Here is a 20,570-nt window from a genome sequence, read left to right as displayed (position 1 = left end):
CCCAGCCAGGAGCTGCTGTCAAGCCTGATCCTTGAGGTGTTTTTAACTTCTACCTGCTCCTTGAAGAGAAGAAATACTGGTAGGGCACTCGAGATGCCTCAGGGACCTTTTGGTTCCTTTGTACTTACCTGCTTCAGTTGGGTTCCTCGGAATATTGCATCTGCCTTTGAAGCTCATTAACTGTATTCCATATGCACGTGGCTGTATACGCGGCTGAGTATTGGGATTCAGTTTAAGCCCAGGGAAGTAACAAGTATGGTGAAGGGCTTTCAGAGATGAAATACTGTCTATACACATCAGTCGCTTACTTGGGCAAAGACATGTCATGGAATATAATTAGTTGAGTTTTCAAAAAGTGTCTTAATGAAAGTCCTTTTTGCAACTGTTGATTTTTGAGAATAAAAGGAAATTGTCCGACTTTTAAAGGTTTTTTTCTTTTTTTAAAAAAGTTTCTCTTGCCACGTTTTACTTTGATGTGATAGATGAGTGTAATTATCAAGTGACTTTTCTTTTTGATAGCAGGCTTGATTTTGCCTTGTTCTGTCATTGAGAAACATGGTAGCACTTTGTGTTTCAGCCCCAGTAGTTCTTGTCTTTTAGTGCCCACTGTGTGTCAGGTACTGTGAAAGTGAGGCTTCTCCTACGTTTTAATTTGAGTTAATGGGTTAGTTCATCTGCTCCCATCTGCCTGTTGCTGACCGCCAAGAGGAAACAGTGGGGAAAACCTAAAAGACTTTTTCTCCCAAAGTGCTACCTGGAGATTTGGTCAGTTTGGCCTGGGGCTGGGGTAGGTGTGGTTTCTAGTTCCTACTCTGCCAATTAAAATACATTAGGGAAATCATATAACCTCTTTGTCAGTGTCTCCTCTCTGGACTGGGCAAAGCATTTCTTGTCCAAACAAGCTCATTGTATTGTGAAGAAAACAAAACAAAACAAGGCAATGTATATATGAAAGGGGTTAAGAAAGTTAAAAGTATTCAATGATAGCAGTTGACATTTATTACTATGCAGTTACTCTGCCAAGAACCTTGTTTGTGCTGACTCAGTTACCTAGCAATTTTGTGAAGTACTTTCTCATCTTGTTATACCAATGAGGAAACTGAGGCACCGAATGGACCAACTCTGTTCTTAACCGCCATATGGTCTTCCGGTATCGTACAGATTTGTTACGCGTTAAGGAGATATGTAGGAACACGGTTTTCAATGAAGTAATTTTGTTTGTGATTGTTTTGGTTATATTTTATAAATAATGTGTTTCATTCCGTTAGCATCCAACAGTGATTTATATGGTGATGACTACAGTTACTTTGGTTAAGTGGTATAGTCATCTTACTTTTGGTGCCCTTTATTTTAAAAATTATTTTAAAACAAAGAGTTGACTAATTTCTAACAGGAAGCAAAAATCAATAATTAAGGAAGATTTGGTTTTTATTAAACTCCAAAAGAATAATTTGCTGGGTGACTTTTGAACGAAAGCTTACGTTAGGTTGGTTCATTGCTTTGACGTATTTGCATTAAGTGTTCTAGTCTCTATAGGAAAAAAAGGATATGGAATAAAAGTAGCTTGGACATTCATTCTTTCTTTGAGCCTTTATGGAATTGCCCTGCCAAGTCTTTGGCATGTAAAGATTAATTCCTGACCTTATCATAATGGAGTACAGGGAGAAATTTCAGGTCCAAAAGTTTGTAGACCGGTGAATAAGATAAATAATTAATGCAGTGGGAGAGGAACTCATATAGTTGTGGTGGGTACAGAGAGCTGTGGAAACACATACAAGTTGCTTTTGTTGGGGGTGGCCGTGGCTAAGATAGGAAGAGAAGTGACTGCAGGATAAAGGAGATAGGTTTTCTAGCCAAAGGAGTTAGCAGTGGAGAGTCAGGACAAGTGAGAGTGCATTGGTGTCCAGGGGTCAGACCAGAGTTTTGCAGAAGTTGCTGAGAGAGAACCCAGCAATGATTGTGAATTCTCATCTGAGAGAGTAAGTTTATCCTGTGCCCAGTGGGGCCTGTAAAACAATCTTAGTCAAGTAAGTAATATGATCAAGTTTATGTTCTGGAGAGATGATTTTGGTGACAGGGCGATACTCAGAGTGTAAGGAGACCAGTTAAGGACAGTTTCCATACTCCAAGCAAGAGGTGGTGAGGGAGAGAAGCAGGGCATTTACTGGCAGACCAGAGGTCAGAGTCTGCCACCACATTTTGAAGGCGGAATGTAAGATTGACTGGGTGTGAAGAATAATGGGGTGGGAGAAGGGAACCCTTGATAACCAAGTAAACAGGTGTTGGTTGTTTTGGTAACAATATGGTTGCAGATTGGAGACGTTGTTAATTTAGTGAAGGGTAGAGCAGAAAGTTCTTTGTTACTGGGTTTTAGGAGAATTGTAAACCCTTTGATGTCGTTGGGTCAATAAAGTTTAACAGAACCAGGCATATAACTTCCTCTAGGCTTCTGGTTTCATAGACTACAGAAAACTTACATATCATAAAAGTCTGCAGGGTCTAGTGTGAAGGTGGATCCACTGGAGCAAAGCCACGAAAAAGGAGTGGGAAGAATCCTCGTAAGTGTGTTGGGGGTAAACTGTTAGAATAACATTTTTTCATTTATTTTTACATTAGATTTTTAAAATTTTTTTATGTTTTATTTGTTTTTGAGAGACAGAGAGAGAGAGAGAGATTGCGAGCGGGGGGAGGGGCAGAGAGAGAGAGGGAGACACAGAATCCGAAGCTGGCTCCAGGCCCTGAGCTGTCAGCACAGAGCCCGACGTGGGGCTCGAACTCACGAACCGTGAGATCATGACCCGAGCCGAGTCGAACGCTTAACCGACTGAGCCACCCAGGCGCCCCACATTAGGTTTTTAATATATTTGTGCAGAAGGCCATTATAATATGGAAGTAATCACAAATGAATTCTCTAGTTGTAAAAGTGATCTCCATGCAAACATTCATAACCCTAGAGTTGTCTAGCATCGAACAGTGCGTTCCAAATTGATTGCAAGGTGAAGTTGGAAACCCTGCAGAGATGCAGGATTTCATGCATTCAGAGCAAGGTTGAGAACTGTTCAGACCAGAAGCACAAGTCAGAGAACTAGTACTCTAGGAATACTAGAGTAAAATTCTTAGAAAGGACTGTGAAAGCAATGACTGTAACAGTGATTGATAAATTGGACTTCAGACTAAATTAAAATGAGAACTTCTCTCCTTCTACACCACTAAGAGAATGAAGGGCAGGAGTGCCGGGGTGGCTCAGCCTGTTGAGTGTCTGACTTCAGCCCAGGTCATGATCTCATGGTTCGTGAGACGGAGCCCTACATCCGTCTCCCTGCTGTCAGTGCAGAGCCCAATTCAGATCCTCTGACCTCCTGCCCCTGCCCTTCCCCTGCTCTCTCTCCCTCCCTCTCCCTCAAACATAAATAAACATTAAAAAAAAAATTAGGGGCAAAGTACAGACTGGAAGAAGAAATTTGCAATTCATATATCTGACCAAGGACTCCTACCCAAAATATGTGTGTGTGTGTGTGTGTGTGTGTGTGTGTGTGTGTGTATACAATTAATAAGAAAAAGTCAATTAAAAAATATACAGAAATTTTGAACAGGCTCTTTCTACTAGAGGATTTCTGAAGGTCTGTATACATACCTTCAGAGGAGCTCAAGGGGTGCCTGGGTAGCTCAGTCAAGTTGAGCATCTGACTTCGGCTTAGGTCACGATCTCACCGTTGGTGAGTTCAAGCCCTGCATTGGGCTGCTGTCAGCCTGTCCGCACTGATCCCGTTTTGGATCCTCTGTCCACCTCTTTCTCTGCCCCTAACCCATTCACACTCTCTTGCTCTCAAAAAATAAATAAAACATTAAAAAAAGAGGTGCTCAACATTATCAGTCAATAGAGAAATGGAAATTAAAGCAGTGAGCTACTGCACACCTTCTAGAATGGCTGGAATCCAAGAGGAACGGATCTATATGTCTACAAAAACAAAACAAGACAAAAGTGAAAGGATGTTTGTAGAACCTTTATTTGTGGCTGCTAAAAATTAGGTAAAACCCAACGTACATTAGCAGTAGAATGGACAAGTCAACTGTGGTATATTTATAAAAGGAAACATTATAAAAGCAGTTAAAGAATAAACTGCTGATACACGCATCCACATGAATGGATTTCGTAGACATAAGGAGCCAGACAAAGGATTGTGTACCATATGATTCATTTAAGTGAAGTCCCAAAACAGGTTCAGCTATTTCCCCGTCCTAGAAGTCGAAGCGGTGGTTCCTCCGGCAACCTTTTGGGGTATTGGAAATGTTGTGTATGTTGAGTTGGGCAGTAGTTACATGGGTGTATGTATATGTAAAAACTCAAGTTGCACACCTAAGATTTGTGCACTTTCTGTTATCCTTTAAAGGGGTGCTAGTGAGAATTGGCCATGTTAGGCTAATTAACTTGATGAGGAAAACCAGCAGGAATGATGACAAGAGAGATGCTTTGTAAGAATTTAAAAGGAGCATGAGAGGCTTCAAGGGAATAAATGATGAAATCTAGAATTTTTCTTTTGTGATAATTGTCTTGCAAAAGGCAAATGTGAAATCAAGATTGTCATATCATGCCGTTTTACAGTTTAGCCACAAGATTATGTCCCAATCCCTTATTAATTCCTTGCCCTGAGAATTAGTGCATAGTTGTGAGTGTAACCTAAATTTTGGTTAATATAAGATACATTATGCAAATAAGTTGATTTGTATTTCGTTTCATTTTTGGAGGTGAAAATTCTAATCCAGTCTCTCTTTTTCATCATTGTGAAATGTCTCTGTTTAAGAGAAATCACTGTGTGGCTTTTTCCATTCTATGCTAATTGCTCTTGGATAACGAGGACTCCTGTGATCGCTTTGGCTGCAAGGTTTGGATAAAGTAATGGAGCTGAGAAAAGCCTGTGGTGAGTTCCCAGTAGCAGTGAGGGAAAGTTCGAAAAAGGCCTTTGTGAACTTTCAGCCATCACGTCTTTACCTGGTCCTCTCTGTCTGGCAGTGGGGACACGGGGATCCTACTGTGATAACCCCAGAGGCAGATGGAAGGCATGTCTGAGGGGCACCATCAATGAAAGCTGACCAGGGGTGATTAGCCACTTTTATCAGCAGACTTTCACAGTTGAGGTTTCTGAAAACTGAAATCGTTAACTTCCTCACTGGAAGTAGGTTGCTGCTCTGGGGACAATAAAGGGAAGACTTAAGCTACCCCTAGTTTTCCATATCACATAAGAGCTCACCTCCATTTTATGCTTTAAAATAAGTGTATAGTTAATCCCCTTGGGAGAACTCGTGGAGCTGGTGACCTGGTATGGACAGGTGTCACAAAGCAAATGACAGAAGTTAGGAATAAGAGAACCAGGAGGAGGAGAAGTGAGCACTGCAGCCATTCACAGCCTTCTTTGTGTGGAGAGAGGGGATTGTTTTTAGCTCAGATAGTAACGCTTTCCCCACAGGAATGTTCTGGTATCTTGGGGAAGGCAGCTTTGTCTTGGCTCTCATTATTTCTGCTGTCCTGTTGTTGTAATACAAGTGCTTTCTTAGAATTGTGTTTTTATTGCATAGCCTTTAAATAAAAATCTGCCTCTGTGGGCTTACAGAGGAAAATGATGGTAAGTAGAGTGGCTTGAACATGGTAATGTTTATTTACTTAACTGGAGTATTTTTGGACACTTAACCATGAACTTGGTGATGGGGACACAGTTGAATAAGACACAATTCCTGTCCTTGAATTTACTGTCTAGAGGGCGGGGATAAATCAGTGCCTTCTGTACAGAGATCACTGAGATTTTTGTCACTTCTTGTCACCTGTGGGTTTTCTGTGATGAAAGGTAAGCATGGCAGCTGAAAAACATGAGGTCCATAGGCAGTCTTGGTGACACTCTCTTTTAGTAGCCATTAATAATAATCGTAAAAGCTAATATTGAGTGCTTACTACATATTGGGTTCAGTCCTAAAATGCTGTTAAGTTTGTAATTCCTCTAATTCTCACAGTGTCCCCTGTAAATACTATTATAGTCTTCGTTTTACCGTTGAGGCCCAGAAAGGTTAAATGACATGGGTTTGAACCTAGGCAGTCTAGTTCCAGAGTCTGCTGTTTTGCCTGTTTTAATCCAGTTTAAATTTAAAATATACTTTATGTAAATATACTTATGTGGCTTTAAGTGTAAGAGATTATGATTTGAATAAGAGTATGCTTTGTATTACAAGTTATGCTCAAAGTTCCTGTATATCCTTGAGAACACAATTGACTAGCTGCATAGGGTGATTCTCTCTGTAATGTGGGAGTTTTAATATATCTTTTTAAATGTTTATTTTTGAGAGAGACACACAGAGCACAAATGGGGAAGGGGCAGAGAGAGAGGGAGACACAGAATTGGAAGCAGGCTCCAGGCTCCCAGCTGTCAGCAGAGAGCCCGATGCAGGGCTCAAACCCACGAACCGTGAGATCATGACCTGAGCCAAAGTTGGACAGTTAACCAACCTGGTCACCCAGGTGCCCCTATAATGTGGATTTTTATTTTTTTTATTTTTATTTTTTTTAATTTTTTTTTCAACGTTTATTTATTTTTGGGACAGAGAGAGACAGAGCATGAACGGGGGAGGGGCAGAGAGAGAGGGAGACACAGAATCGGAAACAGGCTCCAGGCTCCGAGCCATCAGCCCAGAGCCCGACGCGGGGCTCGAACTCACCGACCGCGAGATCGTGACCTGGCTGAAGTCAGATGCTTAACCGACTGCGCCACCCAGGCGCTTCTATAATGTGGATTTTTAAATGAGACATCCTTTTGCCCTTTTCCCCTTTCATGTGTTGTGATTATTTTGGCACTCTTTATATATCATATATATAAAAATTTATAAACTTATACATTAACATATATATAATATATAAAAAATATATTTTAAAGTTTTTTTATTTTAGGGGGAGAGAGAGAGAGCACGTGAGTGAGCGAGAGGAAGCATGCAGGAGGGGCAGAGAGAGGGGGAGAGAGGGACTCCCAAGCAGGCTCCACACTGCCAGAGCCCAATGTGGGGCTCAAATCCATGAACGTGAGACCATGACCTGAACTGAAATAAAGAGTCAGATGCTTAACTGACTGAGCCACCCGGGTGCCCTGGCACTCTTAATACTCTTGCATGTGCCTTTATATCATTGTGAAATTCAGTAAACATACACTACTGGGTTTTTATTTCTGTGTGTACATAATGGTATTTTATGATGTAGTATTCAAACTGGAGAATTTGTGAATTACTGGACCGACATACTTGTTAATGTGAATAACTACAAATAGAAACTTAAGTTGTACTTTCTGCATGGCTGTTAATTAAGACCAATTGATTAAATTAAAAGAAGAACTATATTTGTTTTGTCCTCTGTAACAATGGAAGAGAAGTGTAGAAGCAGGATTGAAGTAATGTAGAGTAGTCTAGGGGGTGCTAGAGTAACCTTATTTTGCTGAGTTTATTTAGGGTTGGAGTGAAACCAGCCCAATTTACCTTCTCTTGCCTTCTGAGAAGAAATACCTTAGAAGTCAGAGTTAATCAAGACTGAATCATTGCTAGAACCACTGTTATAAATAGTTCTTGTGTATTGAGTGGGCTAATCTTCAGGGAACTCAGGCTACATGGGACATAATTATTCCCAAAGCTATTTTTATTTCTCTTTTTATCTCAGATTTATTTAACTCTCAAAAACTAGGGGCATGAATATTCTTATTTTGAATTAAGCCCTCTAACATTGTGTACGTTTTTCTCTTTTGCAGTTGTGCTTCTGACTTCGTCAGGGCATTTTCCATACATATTTGTTCGTTGTTTATAATGTTTCTAGGAGATGGGTATTTATATTAGTTTCTTGTGGTTGCTGTAATAAATACCACAAACTTGGTGGCTTAGTACATCAAAAAAATTTTTTTTCACAGTTCTGGAGGCCAGAAGTCCGAGATCAGACTCACTGGCTGATGTCAAAGTGTGGGAGGACTGTGCCACCTCCAGAGGCTCTAGGGGAAAATATGTTCCTTGCCTCTTCTAGTTTCTGGTGACTGCCTTCATTTCTTGGTTTGTGGCCACATCACTCTATTCCCTGCATCTGTGGTCACATTGCCTTTTCTTCTTCTGTATGTGGTCAGATCTTCCTCTGCCTTTCTTTTAAGTTTTTATTTTGGGGTAATTATAGAGTTACTTTCAGTTGCAAGAAGTAATACAAAAGGAACCCATGTCCGTTTTCCCCAAGGTAACATCTTGCAAACTTGTAGCACAATATTGCAACCAGAATATTGACATTGATACAGCCAAGACACAGAATAGTTTCACCATATGGATTCCTTATGTGGTACTTGGATAGCCACACACCCTCTTCTCTGGCAACCACTAATATGTTCTTCCTTTCTGTAATTTCTGCTATTGCAAGAATGTTATATAAGTGGAATTATACAGTGTGTAACATTTGGGGATTGTCTTTTTCTATGTAACATAATTCCGTGGAGGTTCATCTATGTTGTTGCCTGTATCAATGGTTTGTTCTTTTTTCTTGCTTGGTATTCCTTAAGATCATTAGCATTTGGTGTGGATGTATCCATTGAAGGGTATTTTGGGTTAGTTCTAGTTTTTGGCTGTTATAAATAAAGCTGTTATGAACGTTCACATACAGGTTTTTGTGTGGACTTAAGTTTCCATTTCACTGGGATAAATGCCCAGGAATGCAGTCGCAGGGTCATATTGTGGTTTTATAGACAAATGGGTTTGTCTCTGAACTCTCCATCCCATTGTCTATGTCTGTCCTCATGCTAGTGCCACACTGTCTTAATTACGGTTGCTTTGTGGTAAGTTTTGAAATCAGGAAGTATGAGTTCTCACTTTGTTCCTCTTTTTCAAGTTTGTGTTGTCTATTCTGGTTCCCCAACAAATCCATATGATTTAGAATCAGCTTGTCAGTTTCTGCAAAGAACTCAGCTGTGGATTTGGTAGTGATTTTTAATATATTCACTGAGTTGTACGACCATTATCACAATTAATTTTAATACATTTTCATCACCTCAAAAAGAAGCCCTCTGTTCATGAGCAGTGACACTTCCCTAACCCCCAACCTTTCCCCTTAGAAGCACGTTCTAATCTGCTTTCTGTCTTGGTGTATTTGTCTATTCTGGACATTTCACATAAGTGGAGTCATAGAATATGTGGTCTTTTGTGATTGGCTTCTTTCACCCAACATGTTTTCAAGGTTTGTCCATGCTGTAGCATGTGTTGGTGCATCATTCCTTATGGCTGAATAATGAGCTGTTCCAAGGCATGATAGGACACATTTTATTTATCCGTTGATCAGTTGATGAACACTTCTTGGCTATTATGAATAATGATGCCTTGAACACTCAAGTACAAGTTTTTGGGTACATGTATGTTTCAGTTGTTCTTTGGTGTTCACCTAGAACTTGAATTTCTGGGCCGTCTGGTAAACATATATTTAAATTTTGGAGGAACTGCCAGACTGTTCTCCAGGCTGTACCATTTTACAATCCCTCGGCGGTGTGTGAGTGTTCCCATTTCTCTACATCCACACCCACACTTATTATTACCTGTTTTTTTGATTATAGGGACATTATAGAGAAGTTACATTATAACATCCCAGGAGGTGTGAGGTGTTTTGATTTGCATTTCCCTGATGGCAAATGATGTCCAACATCTTTGCATGTGCTTATTAGTCGTTTGTATGTTTTCTTTGGAAAAATGTCTATTCCTATCCTTTGCCTGTTAAAAAAAATTTTTTTAATGTTTATTTTTGAGAGAGAAAGCATGTGTGGGGGATGGGCAGAGAGGGGGAACAGAGGATGCGAAGCAGACTATGTGCTGTCAGCAGCGAGACCCATGTGGGGCTTTAACTTACACACAGTGAGATCATGACCTGAGCTGAATGAAGTCAGAGGCTCAACCGACAGAGCCACCCAGGTGCCCCTTGCCCATTTAAGAAATTGGGTTATTTGCTTTCTTATTACTGAGTGATACTAGTTCTTTATATATTCTAGATACAAAACCCCTTATCATATATAAGTTACAAAAATTTTCTCATGTAGGTTGCCTTTTCACTTGAAATGTAGTTGCTTTTTAAAATGTTTATCTTGGGGACGCCTGGGTGGCTCAGTCGGTTAAGTGTCCTACTCATGACTTCGGCTCAGGTCATGATTTCACAGTTCATGTGTTTGAGCCCCACATTGGGCTCTGCGTTGACAGTGTGCAACCTGCTTGGGGTTCTCTCCCTCCTTCTCCCTCTGTGCCTCACCAACTTGCACCTGCATTCTCTCTCACACACACACACACACTCTCTCTCTCTCTAAAAATAAAGGAATAAACGTTAAAAAATAGACAAAAATGTTTGTCTTGTATCTACAACTTTGTTGAACTCACTTATTCTGGGAGGTTTTTGGAGTAGATTTCTTGGGATTTTCTGTGTAAACTATCATGTCCTCTGCAAATAAAGACAGTTTTACTTCTTTTCTGTGTAGCTTTTATTTCCTTTTCCTGTCTCCTTGCATTGACTAGTATTTCCAGTACAGTGTGAACTAGAGTGGTGAGAGGGGACATCCTTGCCTCATTCCCAGTAATGGGGATTGTGCATTTTGTCTTCTATCATTAAGTATAATAATGTTTACTGAGGGTTTTTGTAGATGCTCATTACCCGGTTGAGGACATTCTCCTTTATTCCAGTTTTTTTCTGAGAGTTTATCTCATGAACAGGCATTGAATTTTATCAGATAATTTTTCTGTATAGATTAGTGTGGTCATGTGGATTTTTTTTTCAGTTTGTTAATATTGTGGATTACACTGATTGATTCTTGAATATTGAACTAACCACGCATCTCTGATTAAATTCAACTTTTTATGTACTGCTGAATTTTATTTGCTAATGCATTGTTACGTATTTTTGTGCCTCTATTCATATATCGGTCTGTAGTTTTATTTTTCTTGTACTATTTTTTCTCTGGTTTTTGCATCGGAGTAATATACTAGCTTCATAAATGGAATTGGAAAGTGCTCCCTATTCTTGTATTTTCTGGAAGTGATTGTGTTAACTCCTTTTTAAAAATTTGGTGTAATTCTCTGATGAAACAATCTGGGCCAGGAGATTTCTTTTTCCAGTGGTTTTTAATTATGAGTTCAATTTTCCTAATGGTTACAGGGCTTTTCAAATTACCTGTTTCATTTTGGGTGAGTTGTAGTCTGTCCTGCACACAGAGTGGGGCTCCTCATTGCTGCCTGGCAGGGGTGGGTATTTCAGTTCCCCTCTAGGCCTCCGCTGAATACTACTCTGCAAACTTGACTGTTTCCTGCCATGGGCCTCCGCTGACCTTGCTGGGAGGGGTGGCTTTCCTACCCCACACTATGGAGGTGGTGAAAGTCTTGCCTCTCTACTAGGCCTTGCCGCATACTGCCCACATGGGGATGGGAAGGAGTGCCTTGTAACTGTCACGGGAGTAAAGTCCAGCCTCTACAGATAGTTTCCATAGACACTGTGTGGCTGGGGAAGGGAGTCTTAAACCTACCTGGCAGGGAAGTCTGGCCTTTGATATCACCCTTGCAGGGGTAAAGGATTGGCTAAGGGAAGGAGTCATGTTGAGGTGTAATGTTACAGCCTGGTGGGAGTGAAAGGTTAGCTCCCTACTTGGCCAATGCTGTAGTGGATGGCGTGGGCCACAGTTTTGTCTGTGGTTTTTGGCTGGAGTGCAGTGGTTGTTATCTAAAAGTTTGTTGTGCTGTTTTCTTGGTCCTTTGAAAGAGAAGAGACTTTTTTTTGCCTAACCCCCTTTGGCGTTTCTGGATAACTGGCTTCTTCAACTCCATGTCCGTATGGTATATGAGCCAAAAGGAAAGCCCAGGAGATTCACCACTGTGTTGTTCCATGGGTCTCGGGTTCCCAGCTGGTGTGCCTTTCTCTCTCCACCTTCAGAGTCTTCTTTTGTTTGTGCAGGGTTTTTCAATTGCAATTAGCTAGAACAGTAGGGGCAGCAGATCTAATCGACTTTACCATAGGTGGAAGTTGGACTGGGATTGTTTTTTTTTTTTTTTTATGGAAGAAAACATAGGATAGAAATTAAGATACATAAATAGGCCAGTAAGAGACTGAAGAAGTTAATTTTGGGTCATTTACTTGGAAGTGATAGTTTAACTCTGTCTTTATTTCTCCAGAGAGTAATTCCTTGTGTCTTTGTTCAGTAAAACCATGCCTTCATTCGTTCTAGATCTCTTAAGAAATTTGACAATCTAGTGGATTATTTCTGTATTTGTATGTGTGTGTGTGCATGTGCATATGTGCATGTGTATATATATATACATTTATAAATTCATAGTGAATCTAAATTTCTGGCTAGTATGTGACAGAGAAAATGTTATCTTAGTGGAAGATTAGTTTTCTGGAGAGGACTCCGTTTTTCTAGAGGTTGTTGGAAACCTTGAAGCTGTGGATTCTTTTCTAAAAGGAGAAATAGGCATTGTGCATAGTGATTAAGAGCTATGTAAGGACATTCTGTGAAAGTCTTTCAGTAACCCAGAGGATTACTGGGGTCTTCGTTGGAAACCGTGTGATGTCTGGAGCACTTTTGCGGTAGGTTTAGCCTATGGGGTCTGCAGCTTTTGTTTTTTCATTTATTTTACAACTTTGTAAGTTGTCAGTAACTGACAGCAATGCAAATTCTTTTTTTTTTTTTTTAAAGTTTGTTTATGTATTTTGAGAAGGAGAGCGAGGGTGAGTGATCAAGGGAGAGGCAGAGAGAGAGGGAAAGAGAGAGAATCCCAAGCAGTGTCCAAACTGCCAGCACGAAGCCCAACTCGGGGCTTGAACCCATGAACTGTGAGATCACGATCTGAGCCGAAACCAGGAGTCAGTCACTCAACTGACTGAGCCATTGAGGTGCTGCAAATTATTCTTGTTCTTAAGACATGCATATGAATTTTTTGTTTGGAGATACAATTTACCTCTTTTCCTCTCTTCTGTAAGAGGCCAAGTTTTGGATCTATTAAGCAAATTCGTTTCACCATTTTTTTTTTAAATGTTTATTTCTTTTTGAGAGAGAGAGAGAGAGAGAGAGAGAGAGAGACAGAGCGCAAGCAGGAAAGGGGCAGAGAGAGAGGGAGACACAGAATCTAAAGCAGGCCCCAGATTCTCAGCTGTCAGCACAGAGCCCGCTGTGGATCTCGAATCCACACACTTCGAGATCATAACCTGAACTGCAGTTGCCACCCAGGTGTCCCTCGTTTCACCATTTCTGATTGCCTATATGTTTGTGCTTTTTGGATTCACTTTTGAGCCAGATGGAACATCTTATTTGGGCCATAATTAGTAAGTAAAGTAAAATCATAGACAGGTATTCATTTTATATTTGCATGGAAGACACCAAGTTATCTTTTTATTTGTTTAAATAATCCATTAACAGCTTGAACTGTGAATTTAGCCTGATGGGCTTGAATCCCTTGGTAGCATTTCCTGTCCTTGTGATTCGGAGCAGGGGATTTTGTTTTTTAACCTGTTTAACCACTGGGAGTAGCCTCGGTGCTTTTTCTGCTGTGGTGGTTGTGAGGCTTAAGAGAGATGTCACACCCTTCTCACAGTACCTCCTACATCTGAAGAACTGTTTTGTTATTAGAAGACTGTGGACAATTGGGGCGCCTGGGAGGCTCAGTCTGTTGAGTGTTCGATTCAGCTCAGGTCATGATCTCACGGCTTGTGAGCCCCAAGTCGGGCTCTGTGCTGACAGCTCGGAGCCTGGAGCCTGCTTTGGATTCTGTGTCTCCCTCTCTCTCTGCCCCTCCGCCACTCATGTTCATTTTCCCTCTCTCTCTCTCCCTCTCTCCCTCTTCCCCCCCTCAAAAATAAATAAACATTAAAAAAAATTTAGAAGACTGTGAACAACTGATTTTATTTTCCTGAGACGTAAGTTCTTAATTTGTAACAAAAAATGAAGGGATTTTTTTCTTGATTGTTAGGTCCTAGATTTCACTGGTGATAATTGGAAAGAATGAAGCAAAGCAACTGATAACAGTTGCTTTTGGAAGTGAGGACATTTTAAACATGCACGTGACCTTGCTGCTCTGAGAAAGGGAAGTGGACAGTCTGATCTGATGAGCAGTTCCTTACAACAGTGGCCTGGTAATTTAATTCAGCAAACATTGGTCATGGAGATCCTGTTTTGCTTTCCTTTGTACTAGGAAGAAGCATTAGGGCTGGAAATGTGGCTTAACAAGGTAACAAAAATATTATCTTTTTGCCTCAAAAAAATTTGGAGGGTAGATCTTGATAGAAGGAAGGCTAAATTTAGAGCTCAGCACCTTGATGGACTGGGAATGCTCACAAGTAAGTAGAACCGGAAAGGGCTGAATTTTGCTTAATCTAGGGGTAACCATTTGGGGTTTCCAAGGTGATTTTTGGGGGGAGTAGGACTTGAGGTGAGAGAAGAGGGAGGAACTGGAGAGATGGCTCAAGGATATCTGTTACTTACATTGACTATTCCCTCCAACCCTCAGTATTTACAAATGTTTTACTTCAGGAATTTTGGGGGCTTTGGGGGTTCAGGTGTTGGGAGTAAGGTAGCATTGGTGAATTGATTGAGAGGGGATCTTCAGAGGCTGAGAGAATTTAAGCCTGTCAGAAATTAGCAGTGGGTTGGGGGAGTAGCTTGGCTTTCTGTGGGTTATGTATTTGGAGCAAGTTAGGGGGTGGTTTGAGCCAAGGGCATCCTCACTACTGTTAGCTTAGGACAATGAAAATAAACCACGATGCAAGATGCCCCCCATGCGAACAAGGAGTTTATATGTAGGTAGGATAACTATAGTTATAATTGGTTTACATACTCTAATGGAATTAAGTACTACTATAAACAAAAACAACCATCTGCCTGATGCAGACATTTTCTGTGTGCAGAGTAGAATCGTCCTTTTAATTTGGCCTTAGACCCAGAGTCCAGGAAGTGGGGATAGTGTGTCATACCTGCTTTCTTTCGGAACATCTTCGAGTTCCTCTAGCAGTCTTTGGAACTTGAATACATCAGATGTTGTGGAGTGTGGGGCAGGGAGCTGTCCCTTACCCCATTCCCGTTGGAGGTTGGGATCTAGGCTTGGATTTTGCCCTCACTCTATATTCTGTCTAGAGGTGTTGCTATCTGGGAAAAACCCAAACTCCAAGGACATGGCCGGTTTAACAGTGCTGCCTCCCTTTCAGTCTGGAGTTTGGAAACATGGGACACGCTGGGCTCTTACCACACTCTTCTGGCATTCCCGTCCTTACTTAGCACTGCAGCCAGCACAGTCTCTCAGATTCCTGAGTCAATAAGCCTGTTCATTAACGCAGTCAGTACTAGAATGTGTCATTCCCATGGGCCCATTGTATCCTTTTGATACCAGGAACCATCTGACTAGCCCAGTATGCTGTTCCCACTCCCCGCTTTCCCTTTCTTCCTCCATTTCTCACCCTCACTGGCTGAAAGACAGAGTTGAGACTTTGTTCTGGGATGCTAGCAACAAGAGGAGGTGATGATATGTGTGGTGTCTATGCCAGTCACATGGGGGCCTCTAGATGTGGGGCGATGTTTGGGTGGGGGATAGTGGCACGGGCTGTGAAAGGATTTGCCCAAGACAGAACAAAGGGATAGAAACGTATTGAATATACCTCAAGGGAGCAGCAGGCAGGACAACAGAGGAGAGGCTGTCTGCCATGAGGCAGGAGGTGAGGGCTGTTATTAAAGGGGGAAGGTGAGGAGGTATGGGAACATGGGGAATTTTCCCTTTTTTGGTAACTGTCTGGTTGTAAGCAGTCCTTTGGATAGTTATGGCCTATGAGTATTTGGAAGTGGGTGGCTTGATGGGCATGTCTGTATTCAGCCAGGGGGGGTCTCTGTGGGCCCTTTCGCCTTGATCAAGTTTCCAGTGTTCAAGCCTGTTGTCTAAAAGCCACCTCTATAATATGTACATTGTGGGGTAAAGTAAGTTGTGATGCTTCTGAAGTGTGGGCCATTAAAATGGTAGTTCCTAGTTATTGAATGTACTTTCTAAAAGCTGGACTGTAAAAGCTTTGAGTAAAATCTGTGTAATGGTGTCTGTGCTTGAAGCGTTTATCCTGCTTCATGTATCTGAACAGGAAGATTTTCTGAATTGATTATGGTTGTTCTGTTTATGTTGTGTTGTTGAAATGTTCTGTGGTTGTTCCATAACTTTTCCTTGAAAAAATAAACACTTCTGTTAGATGCATTGTAAGTTTCCTGTTGATAGGTAATAAAATGGTCCTTTTCTGTCAAAGAACAAGACCTAGCATTTCTGTTTGGTATTTGGTCATGTGGTTCTTTTTCTTTCTTTCTTTCTTTCTTTCTTTCTTTCTTTCTTTCTTTCTTTCTTTCTTTCTTTCTTTTTATAATTTTATTTTTAATTTACATCCAAATTAGCATATAGTGCTAATTGAAACAATGGTTTCAGGAGTAGATTCCTTAGTGCCCCTTACCCATTTAGCCCATCCCCCCTCCCACAATCCCTCCAGCAACCCTCAGTTTGTTCTCCATATTTATGAGTCTCTTATGTTTTATTCCCCTCCCTATTTGTATATTATTTTTGTTTCCCTTACCTTATGTTCATCTATTTTGTCTCTTAAAGTCCTCATAGGAGTGAAGTCATATGATTTTTGTCTTTCTCTAATTTCACTTAGCATGATACCCTCCAATTCCATCCACATAGTTGCAAATGGCAAGATTTCCTTCTTTTTGACTGCTGAGTAATACTCCATTGTGTGTGTGTGTGTGTGTGTGTGTGTGTGTGTGTGTGTGTGTGTGTACATATATGTATACACATGCTACACCTTCTTTATTCATCCATCGATGGGCATTTGGACTCTTTCCATACTTTAGCTATTGTTGATAGTGCTGCTATAAACATGGGGGTGCATGTGTCCCTTCGAAACACCACCCCTGTATCCTGTGGATAAATGCCTAGGAGTGCAAATGCTGGGTCGTAGGGTAGTTCTATTTTTAGTTTTTTGAGGAACCTCCATACTGTTTTCCAGAGTGGCTGCACCAGCTTGCATTCCCAGGTCATGTGGTTCTTTTTGAATCTTTATGTTAAAAATGAATTACCATTTTGTTTAGAGTCCAAAATATTAAATGGAGTATGTTCTGGAGGTCAGCCCTTGCCTTTTAGGCTTAATGCAGTAACTAACTTGCTTTTGTTTGGCTCTAGTAGATGGTTATGTGACACCACAAGCAGGTATCCTCTCTTGAGTAGTGAGGGCTTCCTTTGGGGGGCGGGTAGGGAATCTTTTCTATGTGGATAAGTCTGAAAACTGAGTCTGCCGTGTCCTTCTCCGTCTCTAGGTGCACATTCTTCATCTGCCTGGGTCCTTTTGAAATCACTGGTTGTGATTCAATCTCAACTTGGTTAACACTAAATTCATTCTCAGTCCCTTCCTCAGTTCCCTGCTGGATGTGTCTGTTTCTATTTAGTCATACAGACTTGAATTGTTATATTCAGTTTGACCCCCCCACCCCCTTTTTCCTATTCTTTTGTAAAGTTTTTGAAGTTTTTTTTTTTCTTCCTCATCTTTATGCTTGTGTTATTTTGATAGCCTACTATTGGGTTTCTAAAATAATAGCTTCCATTTATTGTGCATGTGATATAATAAAGAAATGTCTGGTTCTTGTCCCTGGATCCAGATGTAGAGCTTCAATAACCCTCGGAATTTTCTGAGTAGGGGTAGGAGTATCTTTTGTTATTCATAATGAGCCCCCTTTAACCTTACCTGAGTTTATGGTGATCACATGACTCGGGGATGGGCCCTTAGATAGTTTCAAGGGAGGGTCTGGGAAAGACTCAGCTCTCAATTAGAGGGTCAGAACTTTACCACCCCTTGATCTCTGGGGTGAGGAGAGGGACTGGAGATTGAGTTCAGTCATACATAAATTATGATTCAATCAACCATGCCTGTGTAACAAACCCCTTTATATAAACTCTGGACACTGGAGTTTCCAGGCTGGTGAACACATGGATGTGCTAGAAGGGGGACACCTGAATTTCCCCAAGAGAGGGGGGTGTGTGGAAGTTCTGAATCCCTCCATTCTCTTTCCCTAGACCTGGCCCTATGCATGTCTTCCACTTGGCTGTTGCTGAGTTGTATGTATCCTTTATAATAAAGCTGTAATTGGTTAAGTATAGTGTTCTCAACAAGTTCTGTGAATCATTATAGCAAATTACTGCACTTGAATGAGGGTTATGGGAGCCCTTGAATTTGTAGCCAAGTTAGAAGTTCTGATAGCTTGGGGGATGTGTGCTGCAAAAGCAGTCTTGTTGGGTGTCTTGCCCCTTAGCTTGTGGGATTTGATACTAACGCCAGGTAGCAATTGTAGGGTACCCAGTTGATATCAGAGAATTGGTGGCAGGCTGCAGTGTTTATTCTTTGGTAGGCATTGTGGTATGTGTTATTTTATGTAATATTACAGCTAGGTAGGTTTTTGTTTTATCATCCTTGTTTTATAAAGGAAGTGAAGCTTTTATTTTTTTATTTTATTTTTTAAATGTTTACTTACATATTTATCTTTAATGTTTATTTTTGAGAGAGAGAGAGAGAGAGACAGAGAGAGAGAGAGCACATGCATAAGCGGGCGAGGGGCAGAGAGAGAGGGCAACACAGAATCTGAAGCAGGCTCCAGGCTCTGAGCTTCAGCACAGAGCCCGATGCGGGGCTTGAACCCATGAACCACGAGATCATGACCTGAGCCGAAGTTGGACGCTTAGCTGACTGAGCCACCAGGCACCCTGAAAGTGAAGCTTTTAAAAAGTCCTATAGCTTGCCCAGAGTCCTTGAGCTGGCAGCGGCACACTCAGTGCCTTCTGATTGTAGAGTCCCTACTTAACCCTTTTTGCTGAGCTCCTTCTTGATTGAAGGGTTGGAACTTTACCAACTCCCCCTCTGGCAGCTGTGGACTGAGGACTGCTTTTTCTACATCGCTGTGGAGCTCAGGGACTTGCAATTCTCCATTATGGTAGGATGGAACCCACACTCCTTAGGCAGCTACTCAAGACTCACCACATTTCATCAGGTCCAGGCTAATAATACTGTCCTAGTCTTTATATAGAACAAATGAAAACAAACACCTCTTGTGTTTCTTGGGTGGGCCACTCAGTGTGTATCTCCAGTGAATTGCATTGGAGATAGAAGATACATTTTCCAGTTCCTTAAAAACTATAATTGAAAAGCCAGAATATATTAAAAGATGTCAGTATAAAAATAGCATGTGATGACCAAGTGAGCAGTACAGATCATGAAATATTTCTGGAATTCAAAAGAGCAATTCATGGAGCAGATGTTACTTGAGTATGGCCTTGAAGAGATGGTAGGATTTTGGTAATTGGCTGGGGAGAGGACCCTTCTAGGTAGGAAGCCTGTGAGTAGAAAGGAAAGGAGAAGGTTGATGGACATGTACTGAAAGGTGGTGTTGATGGCAGTGAATGCTTCAGTTTATCTGGAGGGGGACCTTTTCCAAAGCCTGGATCTACTTTGACAAAAGCAGATCTGAAGACACAGCATGTCTTCAAAAGTTTTAGTGTATTGATTTAAGTAACTGAATTTGTGCTAAAACTTTATTCTTTGAAGTTAGAGTTGTTTGTAATTAGCTAACTTAGGGCCAACCTAGGTGATCAGGTCAGGTGATCATGTTGGTTAATACCAGTTTTATTTAAAAATAAGGTGTAAATACAATTGAGAATTACCTTTTTGTCTGTCACCTGAGCTGACCAAAGGATATTTCAAACTATACAAGTTTGAAAGTATTTTTAGTAGTGCAACAGCAGAATAAGTATATTCAAAGTAACTAGTCTGAAGGAGATAGCATTCTTTATGTTGGGTAAATTTGGATGAATATATTTTTTGTTTTTTCTCTTAAGTTTTAATTAATTTATTTATTTTGAGAGAGTGCCAGAGAGAGAAGAGAGAAAGAGAGCGTGAGTGGGGAGGGGCAGAGAGAGAGAGAGAGAGAGAGAGATAGAGAATCCCAAGCAGGCTCCTCATTGTCAGCATAGAGCCCTACATGGGGCTCGATCTTAGGAACCCTGAGATCACCACCCGAGCCAAAATCAAGAGTCGGATGCCCAACCAACTGAGGCACCCAGGCACCCTGAGTATGTTTTTAAAAGTCTTCTTTGTATATGACTCACTACACCGTTTCAGTCTCCTGTATTCTGTAGAGTTTGAATTGGATCCGTTGGTTTCTGACCAGTAACACTTATTGGTCATGTGGCCTCCCATTTAAAAAGGAAGAACGTGGGGTACCTGGGTAGCTCAGTCAAGCATCTGACTCTGGATTTCGGCTCAGGTCTTGATCTTAGGGTTTGTGAGATTGAGGTCTGCATCAGGCTCTGTGTTGTGTTGGCATTGCGGAGCCTGCTTGGCATTCTCTCTCTCTGCCCCTCCTTTGTGCCCTCTCTCTCTCTCAAGATAAATAAATAAAATTGGAAAATGTGCCCTGTAAAATTATGGCTTAACAGAGAATCATTTTTTTTTAAGTTTTCTTATTTATTTTGGGGGGGGGGACGGGAATCCCAAGCAG

At 41.1% G+C, this 20,570-nt stretch overlaps 1 protein-coding gene across 9 annotated transcripts in view; it reads left to right on the top strand.

The window, feature by feature from the left end:
• The window catches only part of LCLAT1 (lysocardiolipin acyltransferase 1), a 266,085-nt gene that overhangs the window by 85,093 nt on the left and 160,422 nt on the right, over window positions 1-20,570 (top strand). For 2 of the 9 annotated variants that reach the window (XM_053201053.1, XM_053201050.1), the window contains exon 1: window positions 4,926-14,235. The exons of 6 other annotated variants lie outside the window; for them this stretch is intronic. The gene's annotated coding sequence lies outside the window, so the exon portion shown is untranslated. One more of the 9 variants, XM_053201047.1, reaches the window with a different exon arrangement.

Source organism: Acinonyx jubatus, chromosome A3 (genome assembly GCF_027475565.1).
Source record: "Acinonyx jubatus isolate Ajub_Pintada_27869175 chromosome A3, VMU_Ajub_asm_v1.0, whole genome shotgun sequence".
NCBI lineage: Eukaryota > Metazoa > Chordata > Mammalia > Carnivora > Felidae > Acinonyx > Acinonyx jubatus.
The sequence above is the reverse complement of the archived record's forward strand: the minus strand, read 5'-3'. Positions and strand labels throughout refer to the sequence as shown.